This window comes from Antechinus flavipes, chromosome 1 (assembly GCF_016432865.1).
Source record: "Antechinus flavipes isolate AdamAnt ecotype Samford, QLD, Australia chromosome 1, AdamAnt_v2, whole genome shotgun sequence".
NCBI lineage: Eukaryota > Metazoa > Chordata > Mammalia > Dasyuromorphia > Dasyuridae > Antechinus > Antechinus flavipes.
The window spans coordinates 707,526,319-707,549,163 of NC_067398.1; the positions used below are offsets into that span (position 1 = coordinate 707,526,319).

The window sequence follows — 22,845 nt, forward strand, 5'->3', positions numbered from 1 at the left end:
CAGATACCTCCCCCCCAACACACACACACACACACACACACACACACACACACACACACACACGGCCTTCTGACCTCCAGGATTTGGGGGCAGGGGCAGGGCCGTGGCCACTGAGGTTTCACACTTCACTGATAGAAAGGATAACCACCCTTCCTAACCCTTTCTGGGTGACACGCATGGCCCCAACGTCGTGTCTCCTTACATGGTTAATTTTTCTCATTGCTGAACCTCGAAGAGCATTTAAAGATCAAGAGACGTCAGCAGCTCCTGGCCTTCAAGTAGATGCTGAGGAGACTGATGGACAGTGGGAGGGATGCTCTGGGAAGGGGCAGGGAAAAGTAGGAGGCATTTCTCCAGTCCCTGCTGGACTTCCTTGGGGCATCTTTCAGCCCTCCCCACTTGGGAGCATGGGGGCAGCTTAGCGGTTATGGAAGAGATGGATATTCAGGGAGAAGCAACCACTCAATTGATGAGCATTTATTAAACACCTACTGTGTACCAAGCACTATGTTAAATGCTGGAGGCACGAAAGGGAGACAGGTCTGCCTTCCAAAGGCTTATATTCTGTGGGAAGTCAGAGCTAGAGACAGTCTTAAGATAGATGAATATGGACAGACAGACAGACACATGTATTCATACAAAACATGGACACAGGCACAGATATAGACATAGATATAGAGATAGAGATGATAGTATAAATATAGATATGCATTAAATTAGGTGTGTTATCAGTCAGCTGCATAGCTGAGTGCTGGACTTGGAAGGAAGTCTTGGGTTCAAATCTCATTTCATAAATAATAGGTATTATCTCTAAGCAAGTCCCTCTACTGATCTCCATGCCTCGGTTTTCACATCTCTAAAATGGGAATATTAACAGTAATAGCCATAGCACCTGTCTCCTAGGGTTGCCGTGAGGATCAGACAAGAGAGTGTGTGTAAAGCACCTGACAAATTGGAAAGTCCTATGTAACTGTCTTAAGTTCAAAGATACAATTTAAATAAAAGCATGAGAATAGAGGCAGCAATCAGGATTGTTTAGCCTGGGATCCATAAAATCCAAAAGAGCCTTTGGAGAGAGTTTGGGGATTCTGTGAACTTAAAGAAAATTACATCCTTCCTTTCATTCACCTCAAAGTGAAATTTAGCATCTCCTGTAATTATGAATACAGGCAACAAATATTTGTGCTGAGGAGAGGTGCCCCCACTGAGTCTGTGTACAAAAAACCAAGGCCCCCAATATTATTCTATATTATTATATATAACATTTTCTATATAGATAATATAATTTCTGTATCGCCCCATATTACGTTTATTTTATGCACACTTTCCGAAGGAGATTTGTATTTGCATATAAAAAACAAGTACCAGGGAATTTGGGAAGAGGAGGTGAGATCTCTTCGAGCTCTGGGATGCCTCGGTTGTCTTGGGATTGTGACTATGTGCGTCATTGAAACAGAGCACGAACGTAAAGGAGGGAGAAGCGGATCGGTTTGCCAGTCAAGCCCAGACGCAGCCTCTTTGAACCACGGTTCAAATCCTGCCTCTGACAGCTATTGAATATATAATCATATTTTTACTACCCCCCACTCCCTGGTGGATAGAGTATCGAGCTTGGAATCAGGAGGATTCATCTTCCTGAATCCAAATCATTTAACCTGGTTCCTCAGTTTCCTCATCTGTAAAAACAGACGGAAGAAGGAAATGGCCAACCACGCCGGTATCTTTGCCACAAAAACCCCAAATGGGGTCACAAAGAATAGGCCGTGACTAAAAACAACCGAATAACAACGATGACACACCCCTATAGGGTTGCAACCATTAGAAACATTAAAGCATCATGGGATGCTTTAATGGGAACTGATGTTCTTCCCACAGAAAAACGGGCCATTGTTTTTCTACTACCTCCATCTCAGCAGATGACCCTGAATTAAGGGACAGGATGAAGACGGCTCTTTATTGGGGAGGGGAACTCTTTTAAGGGGGGGAGGGGTCAACAGAAAATTTCTTCAGGAACCTTGGCCTCCAGAGCTAGGAGGGGCAGACTGGGTTGGAATTTTCCCATCCCTGGGCTAGTACCCTTCAGCTTAAACACACACCTAATAGCTGAACTTCCGCCAGTTCACCCAAGGGCTGAGGTCATTGTTTTCTGTTGCTAACCAGTGCAAACAGGCTGCCCCCACCACACACACCTCCCAAAAGCCCTTTCTCCAGCCCTTCCCTGCTCCAGAGAGCAGAGTGGTTCTTAACCTTTGTTGTATAAGGGATCCCTCTGGCATTTTAAAAAAATAATTGAAGGAAATGCTCTGCTTCAGATGGAGATTGCTGAAAACAAAAAGGTCATCTTGTTGCCCAAAATGTTTATGGATCCCTGGTGGAGCTCAAGTTGGAGATAGCAGAGTAACTAGAGCGGGGCAACTTGGGCTTTGTCCAGAGGACCAGAATTTTGGAAGGAGAGTAGTTTGGAAGTACTTTGTAAACTTTGTTTCTGCATGTATGAGCTGTCAAGATCATAGAGTTCAGAACTGGAAGTTATCTTGAACAGAGACTGTCAGAGCTGGGAGAGGTCTTAGAACAGAGGATATCAAAGCTGGAAGGAACCTTAGAACAGGAGATGTTAGAGGTGGGAGGGGGCTTAAAACAGGAGATGTCAGAGCTGGGAAGGGCCTTAGAACAGGGGATGTCAGAGCTGGAAGGAACCTTAGAACAGAGGATGTCAGACCTGGGAGGAGCCTTTGAACAGGGGATGTCAGAGCTGGGAGGAACCTTAGAACAGGAGATGTCAGAGTTGTGAGGGAGCTTAGAACAGGAGATGTCAGAGCTGGGAAGGTCCTTAGAACAGGGGATATCAGACCTTTGAAACTCAATTCAATTTGACCAATATTCATTACAGACCCACTAAGTGGCGTAGTGAAGAATAAATACAAAATTCAGATGAGTTTTAACTTTCCCACAAGGCAATTTGTAAAAAGAAAAGCAAGACAGAAGAGGGATACTCATGAGTGATAGAGCTGACATGGAGGCAGCGAGCTGGTACAGTGGTTAAAATGCCAAACGTGAACTTAGGAAGAACTAAGTTCAAATCTAGTCTCGGACTCTTTTTGTGTAGCCCTGGACAAATCACTTACCCACTGTCTGCCTCGGTTTCTCTATATGTTAAATGGGGATAACAACAACACTTACCTGCCAGGTTGTTATGAGATCATATTTGTAAAGCTCTTTGCAAACCTTTAAAGCACTAGAAAAATATTAGCTATTATTAAGATGATTAAAAAACTATATCCCCCATTCTTCCCTACTTAATTATAGACCTAGAATAGAACCGTCTAATAATTTGTCTCTAGTGGACAGAGAAGGAAACAGAGGCCCAGAGACGTTAAATAGTTTGCCGCAGGTCTCTCAGCTAAGAAGAAGCCGTATCTTATGATAGTCAGAGCCAGAGAAAAAGGGGAGGAGGCAGAATTGGGGGTACATAGAATTCTAGAGCTCGAGCTGCTGGAACAGGCTTTGGAGACCATCTTGTCCAATTACCTTATTTTATAGGGAGGGACTGAGGGAGAGAAGGGAGTCACGCTGCTAGTAAGGGAGGGAGGAAGGATTCTGATCCCTGCCTTCCCTACATCAAGTTCTGCATTTCCTTTCCTACAGAACATAGTCTAGGGAAATCCCCAATTCTCACTCCTGAAAAGCAGCATTGGAAAATTCCTCTAGAACCATTCTCCCCTGGAGCCTGCCAGGCTGAGAACAGAAGCTATTCAGAGAAAGAAGGGATTCTTCCCCCAGGAAGGGGACTCGGTTTTAGTCATCCACCCAGTCAAAAAACTCAGCCACAAACGAGCGGGCAGCTTCCAGCCCCAGAGAAGAACAGAGGGCCCCATTCTCAGTCATCCCATGCATCCCCACGGTGGGGCCAGCCCCACCTCCCCATCCCCTACCTGCAGCTGGATCAAAGTGGTCCAGCTAATTTCCCTCTTGCTGGGCAAGTCTACAGTTTCCCGCTCCCTGGGTGTGGACCACAAGGTCTGCCGCTGCCAAGAAGGGACGAAAAGCCATCACAGATAGGGTGGTACAGGCAGAACCCATGCGTCCATGCCCGCGGGTGCTGTCCAAGCTTCTGTACATTCCCTCAGCTCTTTCGGGGAGACGGGCTGGGAACAGGTGAGAATCCTAGCTGGGGGTTCACAGAGCAACGAAAATCAGGAGAGAACCGAGATATAGAATGTCCCTGAGAGACTTAGAACATGGAATGTCGGAGGTGGGAGGAACCTTAACAAAGACAATGTCAGAGACTGAGAATCCTCAAGGACAGAGAATCTCAGAGTTGGAGGAGTCTGGAACATAAAAGCTCAAAGGTTAGCAGAGACTGAGAATCCTCAAGGACAGAGAATGTCAGAGGTGGGAGAGCCTGGAACATAGAGAGAACGTCAGAGATTGAGAGTCCCTAAGGACAGGATGTCAGGGAGAGGGGACTCTAGAACATAGAATATTATAGCTTTGAAAGGAGAATGTCAACAGTGGAAGAGAATATAGAAAAGTGTCGGACCTGAGAAAATGGAATGTCATAGCTGAAAGGAACCTAAGAACATGGAATATCAGATCTGGGGGGACCTAGAACATTCAGTGTCAAAAGTAAAAGGAACCTGACAATGTCAGAACCATAAGGGATCTTAGAATAGAAATTCCAGAGTTGGAAAGAAATTTAGAACAGAGAACATCAACACTAGGAGAGACTTCATAACAAAATGTTAAAGTTATTTTTCAGATGGGTAAACTGAGACTCAGAGAGGGGAACTGTCTTACCTAGTGAATCTGTGGCAGAGCCAGAACTAGAACTCAGAGTCTTCGGGCTTGGAGCCCACGGTTCCTTCTGCTGCCCCAGGGATGACCCAACTACAAAAATCCCAGGAATGAGGGGCTGGGTGAGTGCGAGGCTCTTTGTGAGACCCTTGCACTGTTGAGAAATCTCAAAGCACAGCTTGTCCCCATCCCAGCCACCTTCTCACGTGGCTTTCCACCGCAGAGCAGCCCAGAACAATCAGGTCATCTCCTCAGCACAATCCTCAACAGCTGAAAAAGGTTGCTAACACTGGCCAGCTGGAGACTGGGTTTCCTTCACCGATCCCAGCATGCTTGGGAGCCCTGCCTTGGCCATCTCCCGCTCCTCCGCCTCAGGGTGCAGCTGCTCTGGTCCTGACTCGTTCCGGTCAAAAATGACAAGGGTTTCACGATTGCCACACTCATGTACTCAAGAGACCCATTACTTCCTCCAATTCTTGGGGCTCGTGGGAGTAAGCCACCGCGCCTGGCACGTGGCAAGAGTTTGTGGACTGAGAGCCCACTGTCAGCTTTTTACAGAGAAGGAAATTGAGTCCAGGAACAGTGAAGTGAAAGGGCGCTGACCTTCCTCTGAATGCAATGGTTACCTTTTTTATTAAAATATATATATATATATATTTTTTTAATTTTAAATAACCTCAAGTTGTGGGGAGTGACTGAGATAAGCGGGGCACAGGAGCTGGCACAAAAAAGCAAGTAATGGGGATGGCTGAATAAATAATTGAACAAAACCTTTATGAAGCACTTACTCTGGGCAAAATACTGTATTAATCCCTAGAGCTACACATAGAAAAGTCATCCCTGTTCTTAAAGTCTGCACATCTTAGTGAGGGAAACAACATGTGTGGAAGATTTCAACCACTAATCAGATGGGAAAATTCCCATGATTCTTAAGGTATATCAGGAAGGGAATTAGCATTTATTAAGGACCTACTATGTGCTGAGTTTTACAAAGATGATCTCATTTGATCCTCACAACTATCCTATGCTGTAGGTACTGTTATCCCCGTTTACAGTTGAAGGAACTGAGGCAGACCGGTTAAAGGATTTTTTTTAGAAAGTATCCGAGGCCGGATTTGAATTTGAGTCTCTCTGACTCTTGGTCCAGCACTTTATCCACCGAACCATCACCTGCCAAGCACATGATAATGCCTTTTTTAGGGATATGATCATAGTGTGAAACCGGCCTAAAATCTGTCACTTTTTTTTTTATAAGAAGGGAAGTGATTTTCCCCGGTGGGAAATTCGATCCACTAATATAGAATAGCACTCCGCCATAACTCGGTCTTATTGTCTGAGGGGGAACGGCACAGTTAATGCTGGTGCTGGCCACGAACTCTCAATGGGGACAAAAGACTGATGAAGTAGGAAATGGACTCCTGAGTCTTTCAGGGATAATGTTCCTGGCTGTGTGGAGCACCGAAGCCTTTGGGGGATTAGACAAGACCGTGGCAGTGAGAGCGGGACTTTGTAAACTCCTAAGGGCCAGACAGATGTGAGATCAGTCATTACTCACTGAGGAAGTCTGGGAGCGTTTGGGATGGAAGCCTGGGAGTGGGCTCCAGGCCCAGTCGGGCCGGGCCGCAGTTTGGAGGCTGTTGCGAAACCTACCTGTCCCTCAGGGGGAGAGGAACAAAGGGGGGGGGCTCCACTGCTGGGCTCCCCGGCTCCTTCCAAAATGTGAAACAGGCCGGGCTTGGAGAGAGCCAAAGACGCAGAGGTCCAAGGCTGGAGCGCTAATCTCAGTGTGTTCTTCCTGAGGGGCCTTGGGGAGGAAGGGGATCCAGGAAGGGGCTGAGCTGTCTAGAGGCTGCGCTGACTTCTGATCTCCCCCACCCCCATCCTCACGTTCTCCCTGCTTGTAACATGGATGTGTGGGGGTCTTATTCTGGGTCCGAAATGCTCATTCTACTGAGGTCGGGTGAGTTTACCCAAGCTTCTTTAGATGTAAAATTAAATATGAACTTTTTCCTAGCTCTGACACCCCTTGTTCTGAGATCCCTCCCAGCTCTGACATCCCCTGTTCTAAGCTCCCTCCCAGCCCTGACATCTTCTGTTCTAAGATCCCTCTAAGCTTTGACACCCCCTGTTCTAAGCTCCCTCCCAGCTCTGACATCCCCTGTTCTAAAGGTCCCTCCCAGGCCTGACATCCCCTATTCTAAGACCTCTCCCAGCCCCGACATCCCCTGTTCCAAGTTCCTTCCCAGTCTTGACATCCCCTGCTTTTGTTCCAAGCATCTCTAAGAACCCCTAGAAGGACCAAGATCCTCACTGGATAATTCTGTGTCTTCTGCATACCACACAACATTTTAGCAGGGAATAATCCTCTGTCCTAACTATTTTGCAGCCAGGAAAACTGAGGCAGAGAGCAGACAAGCCTGGGTGCACATGCTCAGAGCAGATGCTCCCAACACCCTCTGTGCATCCTGTTTACCCCACACACACACATTCTCCTCTCCCCTCCTCCAGCTCCTCCAATTACTCCTTTCCTAATTCAGTTGAAGCTTTTGCCTGATTGACCCAGTTCCTGGGCCAATGAGGCGGCCCCTTGCCGCAATAAGACACAAAAACACATTTCCATAAAGCAATCTGACAATTACCCAGACTCCCCAAAGACCCCTTCTTGACGTCAGTAAGCTACCGGATGGGCACAAAGAGAAACAATGGATGCTGGTCTCCTGGACCTCTCACCACACGCTATGACTGGGACTTAGCTGGGGGACGCTGAAACATGGGACTTGGATGGGAGGGGATGCTGGGGGTCCCTGCCTCAGAAAGACCATGACCTTGAGGGGGTCCCAGCAGCCAAAGCGACCCGGGCAGCAGGTGGGATGCTAAGTTTCACACTGAGAACGGATAAGGAGCCACCCAGGGTCTAGAGGCTCCCGGGCTTTACCCTTCCAGCTGTCAGAAAGGTAACTAAGAACAGGAGTCAGGAGAGCTGAGTTCAAGTGCTGCCACCTTTGTGGCCTTTGACAAGTAATTAATCTCTGGGAACCTCTGTTTGTTCATCTGTAAAATGGACATTCATCCTTCACAGAGTTACCACGAAGCTCAAATGGATCAGGACAACATGGGGTTACAATGATGGTGAATCTTAAAATGTGGTTAAGGACTTAATGATGGCTCACAGGTCAACTCTGGAAGGCTTGAAATAGGCCGGGCGTGAGGCCCATCTGCCCAAAGATGCAGGAGGGCTGGCCCGGGGCTCGTTTCCGTGTCTCATCAGGGGTTTCCTGAAATATCCTGAAATATCACGGGGATGTTCCATCCTGACCAGACGGAAGCTGGCGTTGGACCGAAGCCCGGGGAAATGTGTGACAGGTAGAGTTGGGCTCAGAGCTGGGAGTCCTTGGGACAGATGGCCAGGGGCGGCGGGGAGGGCAGATGGGCAGGTCCCTGAGGCTGGGGGAAGGAAGGGGCCTGCAGCGTGGAGACGTTCGGCAAGAACGCCGAGACCTCCGACGTTCTCCCTTCTTGTTTGTGATTTCGTCACTGGGATCTAACTCCTCACGACCCCATTTGGGGTTTTCTTGGCAAAAACACTGGAATGGTTTGCCATTTCCTTCTCCAGACATTTTGAGGAAACTGGGACAAACAGGGTTAAGTGACTCGTCCAGAGTTACCCAGCTGGCGTCTGTGGCTGGATTTGAATTCAAGGTTTCCTAACTCCAGGTCCTACCCAGGCGCTCTAACCGCTGTGCTACCCAGATGTTCTCCCTAGGGGCCAGAAATTCTTGGTCTGTGCCAGCTTTGGCAAAAAGCAACTGCTGGGAATCAAGAAACCAGCCTTGGGGTAGCGCAGTGGGTAGAGCACCAGCCCTGAAGTCAGGAGGACCTGAGTTCAAATCTGGCCTCAGACACTTAACACTTCCTAGCTGTGTGACCCTGGGCGAGTCACTTAACCCCCATTGCCTCAGAAAAGAAAAAGAAAAGAAACCAGCCTCAATCACACAATGATGTGATTTTGTGAGTGAATACTTTCTCCATTATAAACTCATTCCCCTCATAGCCAAATTGAGGGAGTAGAATATATATTCCCTAAGGCCTCTCCTAGCTCTGACCTTCTCGGTCTAAAAACTTTCCACTGGCTCTTGACATACTAACCTAGCTATTTACTGGGGGGTCTCCCACATTAAAGTGAGCCTTCTAAGGGCACGTATGGCCTTTTGCCTCTTTTGTAACCCCAGCACTTAGCACAGTGCCTGGAAATAATACGTGCTTAACAAAGGCTTATCAACTGACCAACGCGGATCTGAAACCGATCCTCTGTTCCCTCCACCGTTCTGTCCTCTGGGGCCAAGCAGAGTAAAGCTAATTTCCTGTCCACGTGATAGCCTTTCTGATACTAGAATATAAGTCTCAGGTGTTCCCCTCCCCCAGTCTTCCCTTCTCCTGGTAAAACATTTAGTCAGTCAATAAATAGACGTCAACAGACCCTTACATGGGATGATATCACGGTCTCTGTCCTCTGAACATCCTCAATATTGTCACTAAAATTTAGAAGCAAAAAAATAAAAATAAAAATAAAATAAAATTTAGAAGCAAGATGGGGTCTGAGCAGAGTGGAGAACAACAGCTGGGTTCGACCTTGTTCTAGATACTCAACCCAACCATTCTGTAATTTCTGACCCCTTAAACGATATTTCCTGATTTTTAATATATTTTCCAAATGTAAATGAGTCTGAGAACTCACTAATTATCTATTCTATATATAAAATAGTTGAAAAATTAAAATGATTTATGTGTGTATATATATAATACGTAAATAGAAAATTACATTCAAGTAATAAAGTCTATTATCTTTGTGTATGATCATCCATTGAAATCCTTTCCAAAGCTTCCTTGCCATTCTTATCGTGCTAAAATTTATGTTTCTAATAATATAGAAAAATAGAAAGAGTCAAGTCCCAAGGAGGGAGTATCCTCAGAGGCCAGCTGGCCAACAGAAACCTGGACAACAATCCCCCTTCCAACATGCCCAATAAGGGCCGTCCGGCCTCTCCTTGAAGACTTCCAATGAGTTCTGCTTTTGGAAAAACTCCATTTTGTTAGAAAATCTCTCTTAATATGGAGGCGAAATGTCCCTCTCGACAATGTCCCCTCTTTGTTCTTGGTCCCGCCCTCCAGAATCCAGCAGAATCAAATCTAATTCTTCTTCCAAGTGAAACCTCTTCAGATCCTAGAAGCCAGAAACCTCACACACACACACCCAAGTCTGGTTTTCCTTTTCTCCAAGATAAATGTTCCCATTTTTTAACCACTTCTTATCTGGCCTTATTTCAAATCCCTCTCAGCAATCTGGTCACCTTCCCATGTAATCAATCAAGCAACAAATAAATAAGCATTTATTAAGCACCCATCATGAGTCTGGCACTGAGCTAAACACCAAGGACACAAAAATTAAAAATTTACCAACGTCCTCAGTCACTCAAGCTCTCAGTTTCTTCGTCTACAAAATGGATAGAAAAGTAGAGCTTTTCAGCAGGACAGTGCATTAGGGGTCATCCAATCTCATTGTGGAACAAATCAGGAAACTGAGGGTTAGACAGGTCGAGTCACCTCAGTGAGGAAATGTCTGAGTTGGAATCTGAATCCAGGTGTCCAATAAGATAATGCTCTATCCACCGTGTTTTGCTGACTTCCTTGACTCTCGGGGTTATTGTGGAGAAAAAATAATAATGACAAGAATGAAAACAGGAAAAATGGAGGCGAGTTGCAGAAAGGCAGGTATGGACTTGATAGCAGGAAAAAATGACCTAACAAAAAGAGCTTCCTCCAAATGGAATGAGCTGCCTCAAAAGGAATTGAACTGCCCTCATCAGATGTTCACTAGGGATGCCGGAGGCCCATGTGCATGGAAAGCTGTACAGAGGGATGAGTAGGACTGCTTGGCCATTGAGCATCCTTTCAGCTCTGAGATTCTGTGCTCCTGTAATGAAAACTCCCCATAGGAACACAATCATGGCTATTTTATATCTTTGAGGGGAAGCAAAGCCCTCAATAATCAAGTCAGTGTTAGAGATGGAACTGGGGCCCAAGTCTTCCTTATTCCAAGAGCTATCTATCACGCCATGGCACAGCAGAAAGAAAGCTCACTTGTGTAGCCAGAAGCCTGAAGTTCAAATCCCACTTCTGTTGCTTACGAACTGGTAACCATGGGCATCTTTATCACTCAAGGCCTCAGTTTCAGTACTTGGTGAAGCACACAAGTGCTTAATAAATATTTGTTGCCAAATGGATAGAGTTCTAGACCTGTGTTCAAATCTTACCTTAGATACTTATAAGCTGAGTGATCTTGAAATTTGGGTTCATTAGATGTGAAAGTTTCTTAACCATCGTGTCCCAAAATGGCGACAATAATAACATTCTACATCCCAGGGTTATTATGAGGAGAAAATAATGTAACATTGATAAAAGGCTATGCAAACATTAAAACAATATCCAAATGTTAATTGTTACTGACTGCCTGACTGACAACTTACTGGCTGGACCAGAGTTTCCATATTGAAAGCTCACTGTCTCTTATACCTAATCCAATGATTCCCACTCCATCTCTTTCTGCCTCAAAGGGGAAAGCGAGCCACACATAAACACGGCCATTTGACAGAGGAGGAAACTGAAGCTCAGAGTGACCTGCCTACAGCCACAATCGATGTCAGAATCAGAGCTAGAACCCAAGGCTCTTGGCTCCTATAAACACCAACTAACTAAAATCACCTTAATAGATTTTGGCTTGCAAGATAATGTTACATAACTCTCTGCGGAGTCTGGTCATTTTGTCAGGTAGGATTTGCCCCCTAATGTTTCAGCTTTCCTCAAAGCCAAGGGATCCTTGGACCCCTGGGTGTGAGTCCTGAAGCCCAGAAGCAAGAATTGAGGAAGTTCCTTTCATCAGCTTGGTTACACAACAGATCCTGTGGGTGGCCCATGAGGGCTCCTGGGAAGGGCAGGCCCTCGTTAGAACATCAGTGTCCATCAACCCGGGGGAAAGGGTAGTGGGGTGGGAAGAAGAACTGAATCTAAACTTCAGAAACCCCAAAGAGCTGCTGACTCCACATTGCTGGCTCAGCGTGTGGTATTTCCAATTCCTGACGTGCCAGAGGAGGGAGAGGAAGAAGAGAAAGGGGAAAATGCTTATGGCCCATAGGGAAGTGGCGACATGATCCATCGATCCCCGTCTCGCTCAAGGGTCTAGAGCTTCATGCTTGTAATATGTTTTTCTTCCGAAAGACTAGAGGGAGGGAATACAAGGACGACTTCCTCATTTCGCACAACTGAGCCACGAACAGGGCATGTGGCTTGCCTCAGGTCACTCAACAGTCACAATCGTCTCCACCTGTCTATGGACATATGGAACCGGATGTCCCATAACCATCTTAAGCGCAATCTGTCCAAAAAAGAAGCTGTAATCTTGCACCAAAAATCTGCCCTCTTCCTGACTTCCCTATTACTGTTAAGGGTACCGCCATCCTTCCAGCCCTCCAGGCTTGCAACTTGGGGTTCATCCTCAGCTCCTCACTTCCTCTCAACCCCCATATCCAATGAGTGTCAAGTTTGGTCATTTCTTCCTTCCATAGAATATGGCCTCTTCAGTCTTCTGACACCTTGGTACAGGCTCACATCACTTCATGCTTGGACTCCAGCAATAACTGTTGGGGGAGGGGGGTCTGTCTGCTTCCCACTCCAGACCATCTTCCACTCAATTGTCAAACTGGTCTTTCTAAAGATTTTTAGATCTGCTCGTGTCCTCCACTTCCCTTTCCTATTCCATAAACTCCACTGGCTCCCTATCAGCTTCAGATCAAATCCAGGTTTGGTGCTAAAACACCACAATTAAACAAATAACACAATAAAGTGCATCACACTCATTTTTTTTAATTTCCCAGTACGTATAAAAATTATATTTATACTATACTATAGTCATTTAAGTGCGCAATAAATAGCAATTTGTCTAAAAAAAACAATGTGCATACCTTAATTTTAAAACTACTTCAATTGCTTAAAAAATGCTAATTCTTATCTGAGCCTTCAGCAAGTTGTAATCCTTTTTTGCTGATGGAGGGAAACACACACACACACACACACACACACACACACACACACACAGGGTAGAGGGCATGGGATCATGCCCTGAGAGGTGAAGTTGGGCAATAGCAGTAAGTCCTGCCAAGTGGCAGTAATTCCTGGGCCATTTGGGAATCAGGAGATCATCCAGGAGATTCTAAGGTATATTTGGATTGAAAGCCAGAATTTTTCAGGTAACATTCAGATTACATTAGTCACCTTGAGTTTGGAGCCCAAAATCATAGAACATAGTCTATAAAGGACCAAAGAATGTAGAATGCCCAATGACCTTAGAGAACGTCAAGACCCATGGTATCATTTTACATGGAGGATAAGTCAGTCATCCAGGAAAGGAAGCGTCTTGTCCAAGGTCACAGCAGTAGCAAGTAAGAGAGCCAAGGTTCCCGACTCCCATCAGAGGACCCTTTCCCTTCTGTCACTATAAATGCATCTCTGCATCTTAAAAAATCGCTCCCAGCAGCCCCCAGCCCAACTACCTAAGCCGCCATAACCAGGGGATCCCAGACTATGATTCACATGCCTGTCAATTACCCACCAGGACAAGGGTAGTGTGAACCACTTTCTGAAGTGAATAATCACACTGAAACCTTAACAACGAACTCTCTTGAGCCATAGAGTTGAGCCTACGACATCTCCACACCAGAGTACGGTTCATATCCCATCCCACCATGGCAGGACACCAAAGTCTCATGTGGTATATGGAACATCCAAACCCAACCTTTTACTTTCCACTTCTTGTTCTTGAGCAGGGGATAATAATCAGATCGATTCTACCCTCGGTACCAGAAAGACTGCGGCAACGAGCTACCCTATGGCTCCACTCACCAATTCTGGGCTAACTAAAATTCTCCCCGCCCCCCCCCTCCCGGTACCAAGCACGTATTGGCTCCCCCATTAGGATGTGGAAGCTCCTTGAGGGCAAGAACTGGCTTCGAGTTGATTTTTCTCTTTCTCAGTGCCTGGCTCATACTAGGTACTGAATCATTCATTTCTACATTCAAAGCCCCTCTTCCCCAAAGGTTAAAACTTTGTGGATATCCCCGAGAAAGAATCTTTCCTGGAAATAAGTTTCACTTCTCCCTGTACCTTGTCATATAGAACTGCTGACAAAGCCTGGGGACTGGAGAAGCACATTTGCTTAGAGAAGCAAAACCCAGAAAGCCTCAGTCCGCATACAGGCCACAGATGGAGGGACAAAAGGTCGCTCACCATAAATGCTGCAGGCCCTACATCCTTAGGCCAAGGGCCAATAAAGAGTCCAGTCCTTCAAAAGGATCATGGGGAAAGGATTCAGTCAGGAAGCCAGAGGCTCCAACTCCTGTCTCAGGTATGTGTCACTGCTCATTATTTTCTCCAGGACTCTGTCCTCAGCTACAAAATGAAAAGCTTGGAGCAGGTACTCTCTTTGTTTTTTCCTAATCTAAAATTTTGTGCACACTGTTCCAAGGCCCTTCCCAGCTCTGACATCCCCTGTTCAAAGGCTCCTCCCAGCCTTGACATTCTATGTTCTGAGAACCCTTCCGGTTCTGACACTCCCTGTTCTAAGGCCTCTCCCAGCTCTGACATTCCATGTTCTGAGAACCCTTCTGGTTCTGACATTCCCTGTTCCAAGGCCCTTCTCAGCTCTGACATCCCCTGTTCAAAGGCCCCTCCCAGCCTTGACATTCCATGTTCTGAGAACCGTTCCGGTTCTGACACTCCCTGTTCTAAGGCCTCTCCCAGTTCTGACATTCCATGTTCTGAGAACCCTTCTGGTTCTGACATTCCCTGTTCCAAGGCCCTTCTCAGCTCCGACATCCCCTGTTCAAAGGCCCCTCCCAACCTTGACATTCCATGTTCTGAGAACCATTCCGGTTCTGACACTCCTTGTTCTAAGGCCTCTCCCAGCTCTGACATTTTCTGTTCCAAGGTCCCTCCCTGCTCTGACATTCCCTGTTCTAAGCCCCATCCAGTTCTGATATTCTATGTCCTAAGACCCTTTATCATTTCAGCATTCATTATGGTAAGAATCCAAAATATAAACCCACAGAAATCATTAGCATTTCAATGTATCACCAACCAACCCCTGCTAGAACAGATATTTCATTTAAAATAACCATCGACATTAAAAAATACCCGGGAACATGCCTGCCGAGACAAACTCGGGGATTATATCAACATAACTATAAAACACTTTTACACAAATAAAGTCAGATTTAAATAATCGGGAAAGTATTAATTGTTCATGGGTAGGTAGAACCAATATGGTAAAAATGACAATTGCACCTAAATTAATATGCATATTCAGTGCCATTCCATTAAATTATCACATAATTATTTTATTGAGCTAGAAAAAAAAGTAACAGAATCCAAAATATAATGGAATCAGGATACCATTACTTTGACATAATTCATCCAAAACAATACATCCTCTCTCCCACTTTCCCCCGATTTCTACTTGATTCAAGAACTCCACAAGACTTATTCTGAGCAAAAACCTTGGGTTCTCTAAGCCTTTGTCAAGCAGAATACAAACTCTATCAGGTGCCCCTAAGCTGAATAGATTCTGAGTAAAGCCTGGCAACATATCGTGCACCTTTACTCTCTCCAAAATATTCCAATCAAAGGCAAATCTACATACCACTAGAGATCTGGCTCCCAAAGTGGGATTTGTTGGCCACAGCCGCTCAGGCAGTTCTTAATAGGCAGAGAGAATCTGTAGTCAGCACTCAGGTGGGGAAGGTCCCATGCATTGAGTTCCTTGAATCATGGGAAATGAAAAGAGCCTTGGATTTGAAGGCCAAAGTCATGGATTCAAGTCCTGTCTGGGCTATCTTGCTGAGCAAGTCACTTTTTATTCCTCAGTTTCTCCATCTATAAAAGGAAGGTACAGAATTAAATGATTTCCAAATTTCCTTCCATCACTAAATTCTACAATGCTTAATAATTTATTTTATCATTTATATTATTATGTTTATATATTCAGGTTTCTGATCGACATATTTATTTGCCGTTAAGATATATTTACATTTATGATTCAAGATGAGGAAAAGATATCTTTGTATTCTGGTAATCAGCTGACCTTAGGGAAATTGGTTCATAGGCTCATAGACTTTCGGCAGGAGGAAGCCTCAGAAATCTAAACTCTAAGCTTCATTTTCCTTGTCTCGAGAGTAATTGGGTCCGGCTTCCCATAGTCTTTCTAGGTTGAGTCCTAAGTTTCCATTGCCTTCATTTTACAGATGAAACAGTTAAAAACTATAGAAGTTGTGAGCCTTTCTATTAGTAAGTAACTGACGGAGAACAGCTGATTCCAAGTTCTTCCCTCTGCCATCTCCCACTGCACTCCATTGCCCAGTTGGGCCTCCTGTTCTCTCCCCCTTCCCAGCCCCTATCAAGAAAATTAATAGGAAAAGTCAGTACCTTGCACGCTATGCTCTGTTCAACAGCTGTCCCTGAAGCCCAGCACCTGCCCCTCCCCCCCAGCAGAAGGGGGGTGCCGTCAGCCCTGGGGTTTGGTACTGTGCTCCCACTATACTTTTTCCATTCGGCTCTCCAGCCCCCTGTGGCCATTCATCCAGATCTACTCCCATCCATCCATCCAGGAGTCGGGGCCGGCTCCGGCTAAGACAAAAGCAGGATAAGTAAGTCTGATCCCCTCATTTCTTCCCCCAGAGCTGGCTCTGTCTGCCCACAATCCCAGACCCACTGAATGCCTGCTGCTTTTTGTTTTGCTTTTTTTTTTTTTTAAGACAGCAGAGTTCCCAGGGTGGGATTTGGGCGGGCCGTCCTTCTGCAGGAAAAACATCTGGAAAGGGGTGAGCCCGGAAACTTGGCTGGCTTCCCCCTCCTGACCCAACGCCGGAGCCGGCCCACCGGGTGGGCTGCGGGCTGGGGGGTGGCGAGAGGCGGGGGGCAGCCCCCGTTTGCCAGGTGGCCGGGCAGAACCCTGCACGCGTGGGGCTGTGGGGGGAAGGATGAAGCCGGAGTTTGCTGCCATGTGGCTGGGAGCTGTTCCCACAGCAGGCTCAAGACCCCCTCAGTGGGGGAAGGGGAGCTGATTGGATGACAGAAAACTTGACTTGTGGGCTCTGAGGAGTGGGGGAGGAATCTGCAGGCTCTTACAAGGAACTCAGTCACTTCCTCCTCCTAGGGGGGCCTCCCATTCCTGCAGGTGGGCCTCCGAGCAAGCACATCCCATCCAGCCAAAGCAATGAAGTCAGCAAAAACCACCCCCTTCTCGGCCATTGTTCTCCTGCTCTCCCTGTCCCAGCAAAATTGGTTCTCAACCAGGAGAGTGAAAAGAGCTGAAGGGTTTTCACTTGGAAGGGACAGACCTTCAAGGCCATCAAGTCCAACCTCCTCATTTACAGAGAAGCAAACCGAGGCCCAGAGATACATAGAATTGCCCAGAGATGCGCAGCCAGAAAGCCTCAGAGGCTAGACTCGAACCCACGTTGTCCCAAATGCCAAACCGTCTCTGTCCCCTCCCCTCGTTATCTCAGGCAATGACTCAGCCAGCGTCCTCTCTGGGGAAGGTTCTCCCTGCCCTTTTCTCTTATTGAATGACCTGATTTTTTTTCCCTTCAGCATTTTGACTACAAGGCTTGTCATCTCTAGCAGGAGAATCTCTGTCCCAGACACCAAACTCTTCACAACAAAGGTCAGAGACACACTGCTAGCTAAGTGGCGGCTGCCAACCGGCCGAGTCCGGCTTCTCTGGGCTATTTTAATCTGACTTATGATGATGCGATTTCTCTGTCCACAGAGAGGCAGTGCTGGATTTGGTCTCTGCAAGACCTGAGCTCTATGTCTCCTTCAGAAATGCGCTAGCTGTGTGATCTTGGACAAGTCGCTCAGTGCCTCAGTTTCCTCAACTATAAAATGGGAATAATATCAGCACCAATCTCCTAGGGTTGCTGGGAGGAACAAGCTCTTAGCATAGAGTCTGGCCCTTAGTAGTCCTTTACAAAACTTTCTTCCTTCTTTATTCGTGCCTCTTGATCTTAGTCTCTAAAGGTTATACTGTAATAATAATAGCTAATAATTAGATAGCAGTTACTATGTGCCGGGCACTGTGCTGAAGACTTTCCAATTTAAAAATAAGAACTTTACAATTATTATCTCTTTGGATCTTCACAAAAGTCCTGGAAGGCAGGTGCTATTATTAGCCCCATTTTACTGATGAGGAAACTGAGGCAAACAGGTTAAGTTAGCAAGTGTCTGAAGCTGGATTTGAACCTGTCTTCCTGATTCTCATTCCAGCACTTTATCGACTCTATAGAAGAGCCACTTACTCAATACCTTGTTTAAATATTTGCAGAGCTGTCATTTGAAAAAGAGATTGTTCTCCTGGTCCTCAGAGGAAAGAGCTAGAACCAAAAAGCGACAGTTACAAGGAAGTCGATTTCTCCTTTCTAGCAATTGGGTCTGTCCACTGAGCTGCCCGTGAGGTAGTGAGCTGTCCATTCCCAAAATGTTATCAAAACCGTTTTGGAAGAGATGTCTACAGTGAGTGGAAGATTAGAGTAGATAAGCTCTGGATCCCATGCACCTCGAAGTTTGGGATTCTAGAAGTCTTCGATTCTATGATGCTAAAATTCTCTTGGAGAAAGTCACTTCTCTCAAGATCTCAACTCTAAAACGGGGGACCTGAATGAGAGCTCCTTACAGCTCCCTTCTTCCTTTAAATCTCCGATCTCATCTGTCTCATCCCCAGAATCGAATTCACTACTAATTCTTTCTTAGACTAAATCTCCCTCCACCTGGAAGACACTCCCTCATCACCTCTTGAATCCTGAAGTTCTTGCCAAGCCCTGCTTAGGTTCTACCCCCTCCATGAAGCTTTTCCTGTGACTCCGCCTGACTGTTTATTCTCCCTACCCTGGGAGATGGCTGTGTTGTTTTGGGTACACTCCTGTATTTATTTATTTATCGGTACACATTGTATCCACAGTAGGACACAGGCTCCTTGTAGCAAATACCATTTCCTTTTTTCCCCGTCTGTATCCCTATTTGATATATTGTTTTAAAAGGAACCTATGACCACGTGGGTGGAGGGAACATCTGATGAGGAAACACCTTCCGCCAGTGCAAGTGCATCAGCATCTACTCTACAATTTGCAGCCTTAGTTACAGCAACTAAGAGTATGTCGTTGACTTATCCAGGACCGCACAGCCAGAATGGACACAGATTTGGGGTTTGTTTTTAGTCTAAATATGGCTCTCTATCCACTGATCTCAAGTGTCTCTCCCTTGTAAAGACCGAGCTAGCCCCCTGGATACCTTAGAATCAGCCGGAGTCAGGATAAGCAAAAAGTCCTTGGTCTTTATTCTTGATCTTTAGAGGTAGGAGTGAAGGGAATGGACACAGGATCTCCGCCACCTTCCTTTTTCACCTCCACTGCCCAAGTGACCCTGGCTTGTCTTATTCCACCTCCTAGTCCCTCCTACAATTCTCTGTAAACACCAATCATCGAGCCAGCACAGAATAGTGGGAAGGGCCATTTTCCAAGCATATGCTAATAGAGTATTGCCCAATCGGTAGTTAGCCTTAAGTGCTCGTTGTCCAACCTCAGTGCATCATCAGCTCAGAGTTTCAGCCCTTTACACTTCCTGGCACACAATTGGTACTAAATAGAGGAGTGTTGCATAGAATGGCCTCCATATGCTTACATTATAATTCTCCAGACAGGACTGAGAAGGTGCTGAGTCCCATTCTGCTCAGGCAGCCAAGGATCCTCCAACACTGTGTGTTTGGCTACAAGCCCGGAGCAGGAATTCTTGGAAACATGGTGTTAAAACTAGGTTTATATTGAAGTATTCAGGGCATGGGATGGGAGGAGTAGAGGAGGTGGAGAAATGTTCCCAGATGATTCCACCCACAAGGAGTTTGTCTTGGGAGACACCATGAGTTCATAATTTTCTACTGCAGACACAGAACTAGAGGAAGGCCTTCCAGTATGTGAAAGTCTACCCAAGTCTCCGGAGGCTTTCTCCTCCTAACCCAGCTTCCTGCTCGCCAAACCTGCACAATCCAAAAATACCAGGGAGGTGATGTTACTGCCTAGTAATTACTTCCAAGCTGGGAAAGAAGAGGAAGTTCAAGGTCAAAGGACACATAATGAAAGTGTTTCTGGGCTAGGAAGGGAAGAAATGGAAATTTTATTTTCTTTTTAAAAAAAAATTAATTTGTACCAATGAAATTAATATCTACCAGTCCTCTTTGTATTGATTAATGCCATTTTTCATCACCTACATTTCTCAACATATCCCTCCCTCTCCTCTCCCAACCCTTATAGCAAAGTCTTAAAAAAGAGCAGGGAGGAAACAGATCAACAAAACTAATCAACTTACCAAAAAAAGTTGGCATTATATACACTGTTCCTCACCCATGATTCCCCACCTTGGCAAAGAAGTAGAGGCAGTTTCTCATATCTGTTCTTTGGGGACAATATTCATCATTATAATTTGATAGCATTCAGTTCCTGGTATTTTATTGTTCTTTCCATGTTATTGTAGTAGTCATTGCATATTTTTTTCTTGGCTTTGCTTAATAACAATAATATTGTTTATATAATACCTGCAATAGATTAGGTGCTTTACAATTATTATCTCTTTTGATCCCACAACTACCCAGGGAGGTGGGTGCTATTAATATTTCCATTTTACAGATGAGGAAACTGTGGCAAAAAATTAAGTGACTTGCCCAGGGTCACATAATGAATGAGTGTCTAAAGTTGAATTTGAATTCAGGATTTCCTTCCCCATCAGTTCCTATAAGTCTTCCTATGCTTCTCTGAATTCATTATATCATTATTACGTTCACGTAACATAATTTGTTTAGCCATTTCCCAACTGATGAACGTCAACATTGCCTGGAACACAGTAGGTATTTAATAAGTGCTCATAGACTTGATTTGACTGTGAATATTCTGATGTATATGGAACCTCTCTTTGTATTATTGACTTCTTTTGCCGGGGGGGGGGAGGGTGTATCCAGACAGCAGTAAGATCTAAAAGGACAAAAAATGAAGACAGTCTAGTTGATTTCTTCACATGACTCCAAAGGACTTTCCTGAATAGTTGGAGCAGTTCACAGCCCTACCAACTCTAAGCGTGTCTTTCCCCCTACAAGCCTGATGGCATCGATTAACCAGTTTCTCCTTATATATGGTTATTTGTATATAACTGCATATAGACGAGATCTATACTCTCATCAGCTTGGATGTTCCATCATGGGATCTCTCTGAGTCCAAAGCTGACTGCCCAACCTGGGCAACTCTCTTCCATGTCCTCATAAAATCTCCCCCAAAGAAGTCCAGAAATATGATTGCTTTTATGGTTCTTGCTAATTGATAAACATTTAGCAAGTCAAGTCAGCTCACATTAAGTGTTTACTAAATATCAAATGCTGTGCTGCATATTGAGGATGCAAAGAAAGGCGGTGGGATGGCCCATCTGGTCCACGTGGTTCCCTCTTCTCTAGCTTTAGGGACCTTATTTTGGTTAGGAGGTAAGTCACAATTGCTCCGAGCCCCCACTTAGAAGATTTATGAAAAATACCTGCAAGTATTACTGAAGGCGATCAGCCGATGGATACTCCGGGGATGAACCTTTCCACGCTTTGTGGCCTTAATAGCCCAGCCCTAACAAGGCAGCACTTCCCATCGCCTCAGAACCCTCAATAATTGCTCCTTTCATCCTGGCTCAGTGATTGGTGGGATGTTCCACGGCAGGATCCCCGTCACTTGGAGTAGCTAAAGTCTAGTCCAGGCTGGGCCATCAAGGCCCCATGTGGCCTTAAATAGCACCAGAAATCTTCAATATTCTGGTTTTCTCTTCTGGAAATTAGTATAATAATCCCACTCATCTGCCCACCCTGATTCCACTTTGTCAAATGAGGATCAAATGAGATCCCAGATGGGGACGTCAGATCCTGAGAGCCTCTACTTAGAACTGGAAGAGTCCTTGGAAGGCATACAAGTCGCCCCTTCCTTTTCATAGGGAGGACGCTGAAACCCAGAAAAGTTGTGACTTGTGTAAGATCATACAGAGAGTGGCGGGCAGAGCCAAGAGGGGGAGCCAGGTTCTCTGACTCTGAATCCAGCCTCTGTTTCAAGCGGAAAATCTGAAATCACTTTGGGTGGATAGGATTTATAAGACCTGGTTGGGCTGAGGGAGAGGATGGTAAGCTGTGTGTCCGTGTCCAATGCAGATGGGAGGCTCGGGACCCCGGTGGGAAAAAGCCACAGGCCCGAGACAAGAGTGAGATGAATGGGAGGCTGTTTCCGGAAAGTGGTAAAATGAAGGGACTTTTCAAACGTTGTCTCTCTCACTGGGGTCTCACCCCAATGCCAGCTGGTCAGTAACACAAGGAGCCCACTCTTATCTGCTTCCTGGAGGACCTTGAGACCACGTGGCTCTGACAACCCCAGCTCTGGTCTTAGGTCCTGTGACTTCATTATAGTGCGGCTTTGGGCAGGTCCCAACCTTGGGGCTCAGTTTCCCCATCACTAAAATGAGAGCAAAGGCTTCTGCTGTTACTCCCAGCTCTGGGCTTAGGATCCAAGCATCCTACATTTCCTTCCCAGTCACGGGGCCCGCGGGAGGCCCTTGCTGATCACCCAGTCCTCAGCACTCGCTCTCTCTCAACAGTCTGGTATCACCATGGCTGCATTTGGTACTTATGCCGTTCAGTGCCAAAGCCCACTGATAGGATGGGAGGGATGCGCAGAGCGGGCACAGAGCAGAGCTTTGGGCTGGTCAGACTTCCAGCTTTAAGAGGGAAGATGGACACGCCAGCTGCCTAAAGGAAGGACTCTGGGAAGATGAGAGGAGCTGCCCGTCTCCGTCCTGTGCCCGTCCCCAGCTTGCGGCAATTACTTGTGTGGCTGTTGCATGTCACACACACACACACACACACACACACACACACACACACAC

The 22,845-nt window shown here is 46.0% G+C and overlaps 1 protein-coding gene across 2 annotated transcripts in view; it reads right to left on the reverse strand.

The window, feature by feature from the left end:
• Positions 1 to 16,622, reverse strand: part of CMKLR1 (chemerin chemokine-like receptor 1) — a 53,053-nt gene extending 36,431 nt beyond the window's left edge. Inside the window, exons 1-2 of one of the 2 annotated variants that reach the window (XM_051972963.1) lie at positions 16,324 to 16,622; positions 15,542 to 15,774 (exon numbers count right to left, since the gene is read on the reverse strand). The gene's annotated coding sequence lies outside the window, so the exon portion shown is untranslated. Of the gene's footprint in view, positions 1 to 4,797; positions 5,152 to 15,541; positions 15,775 to 16,323 lie in introns of those variants that run through there. The other variant, XM_051972964.1, reaches the window with a different exon arrangement.
• Positions 16,623 to 22,845: the final 6,223 nt, after the last annotated feature.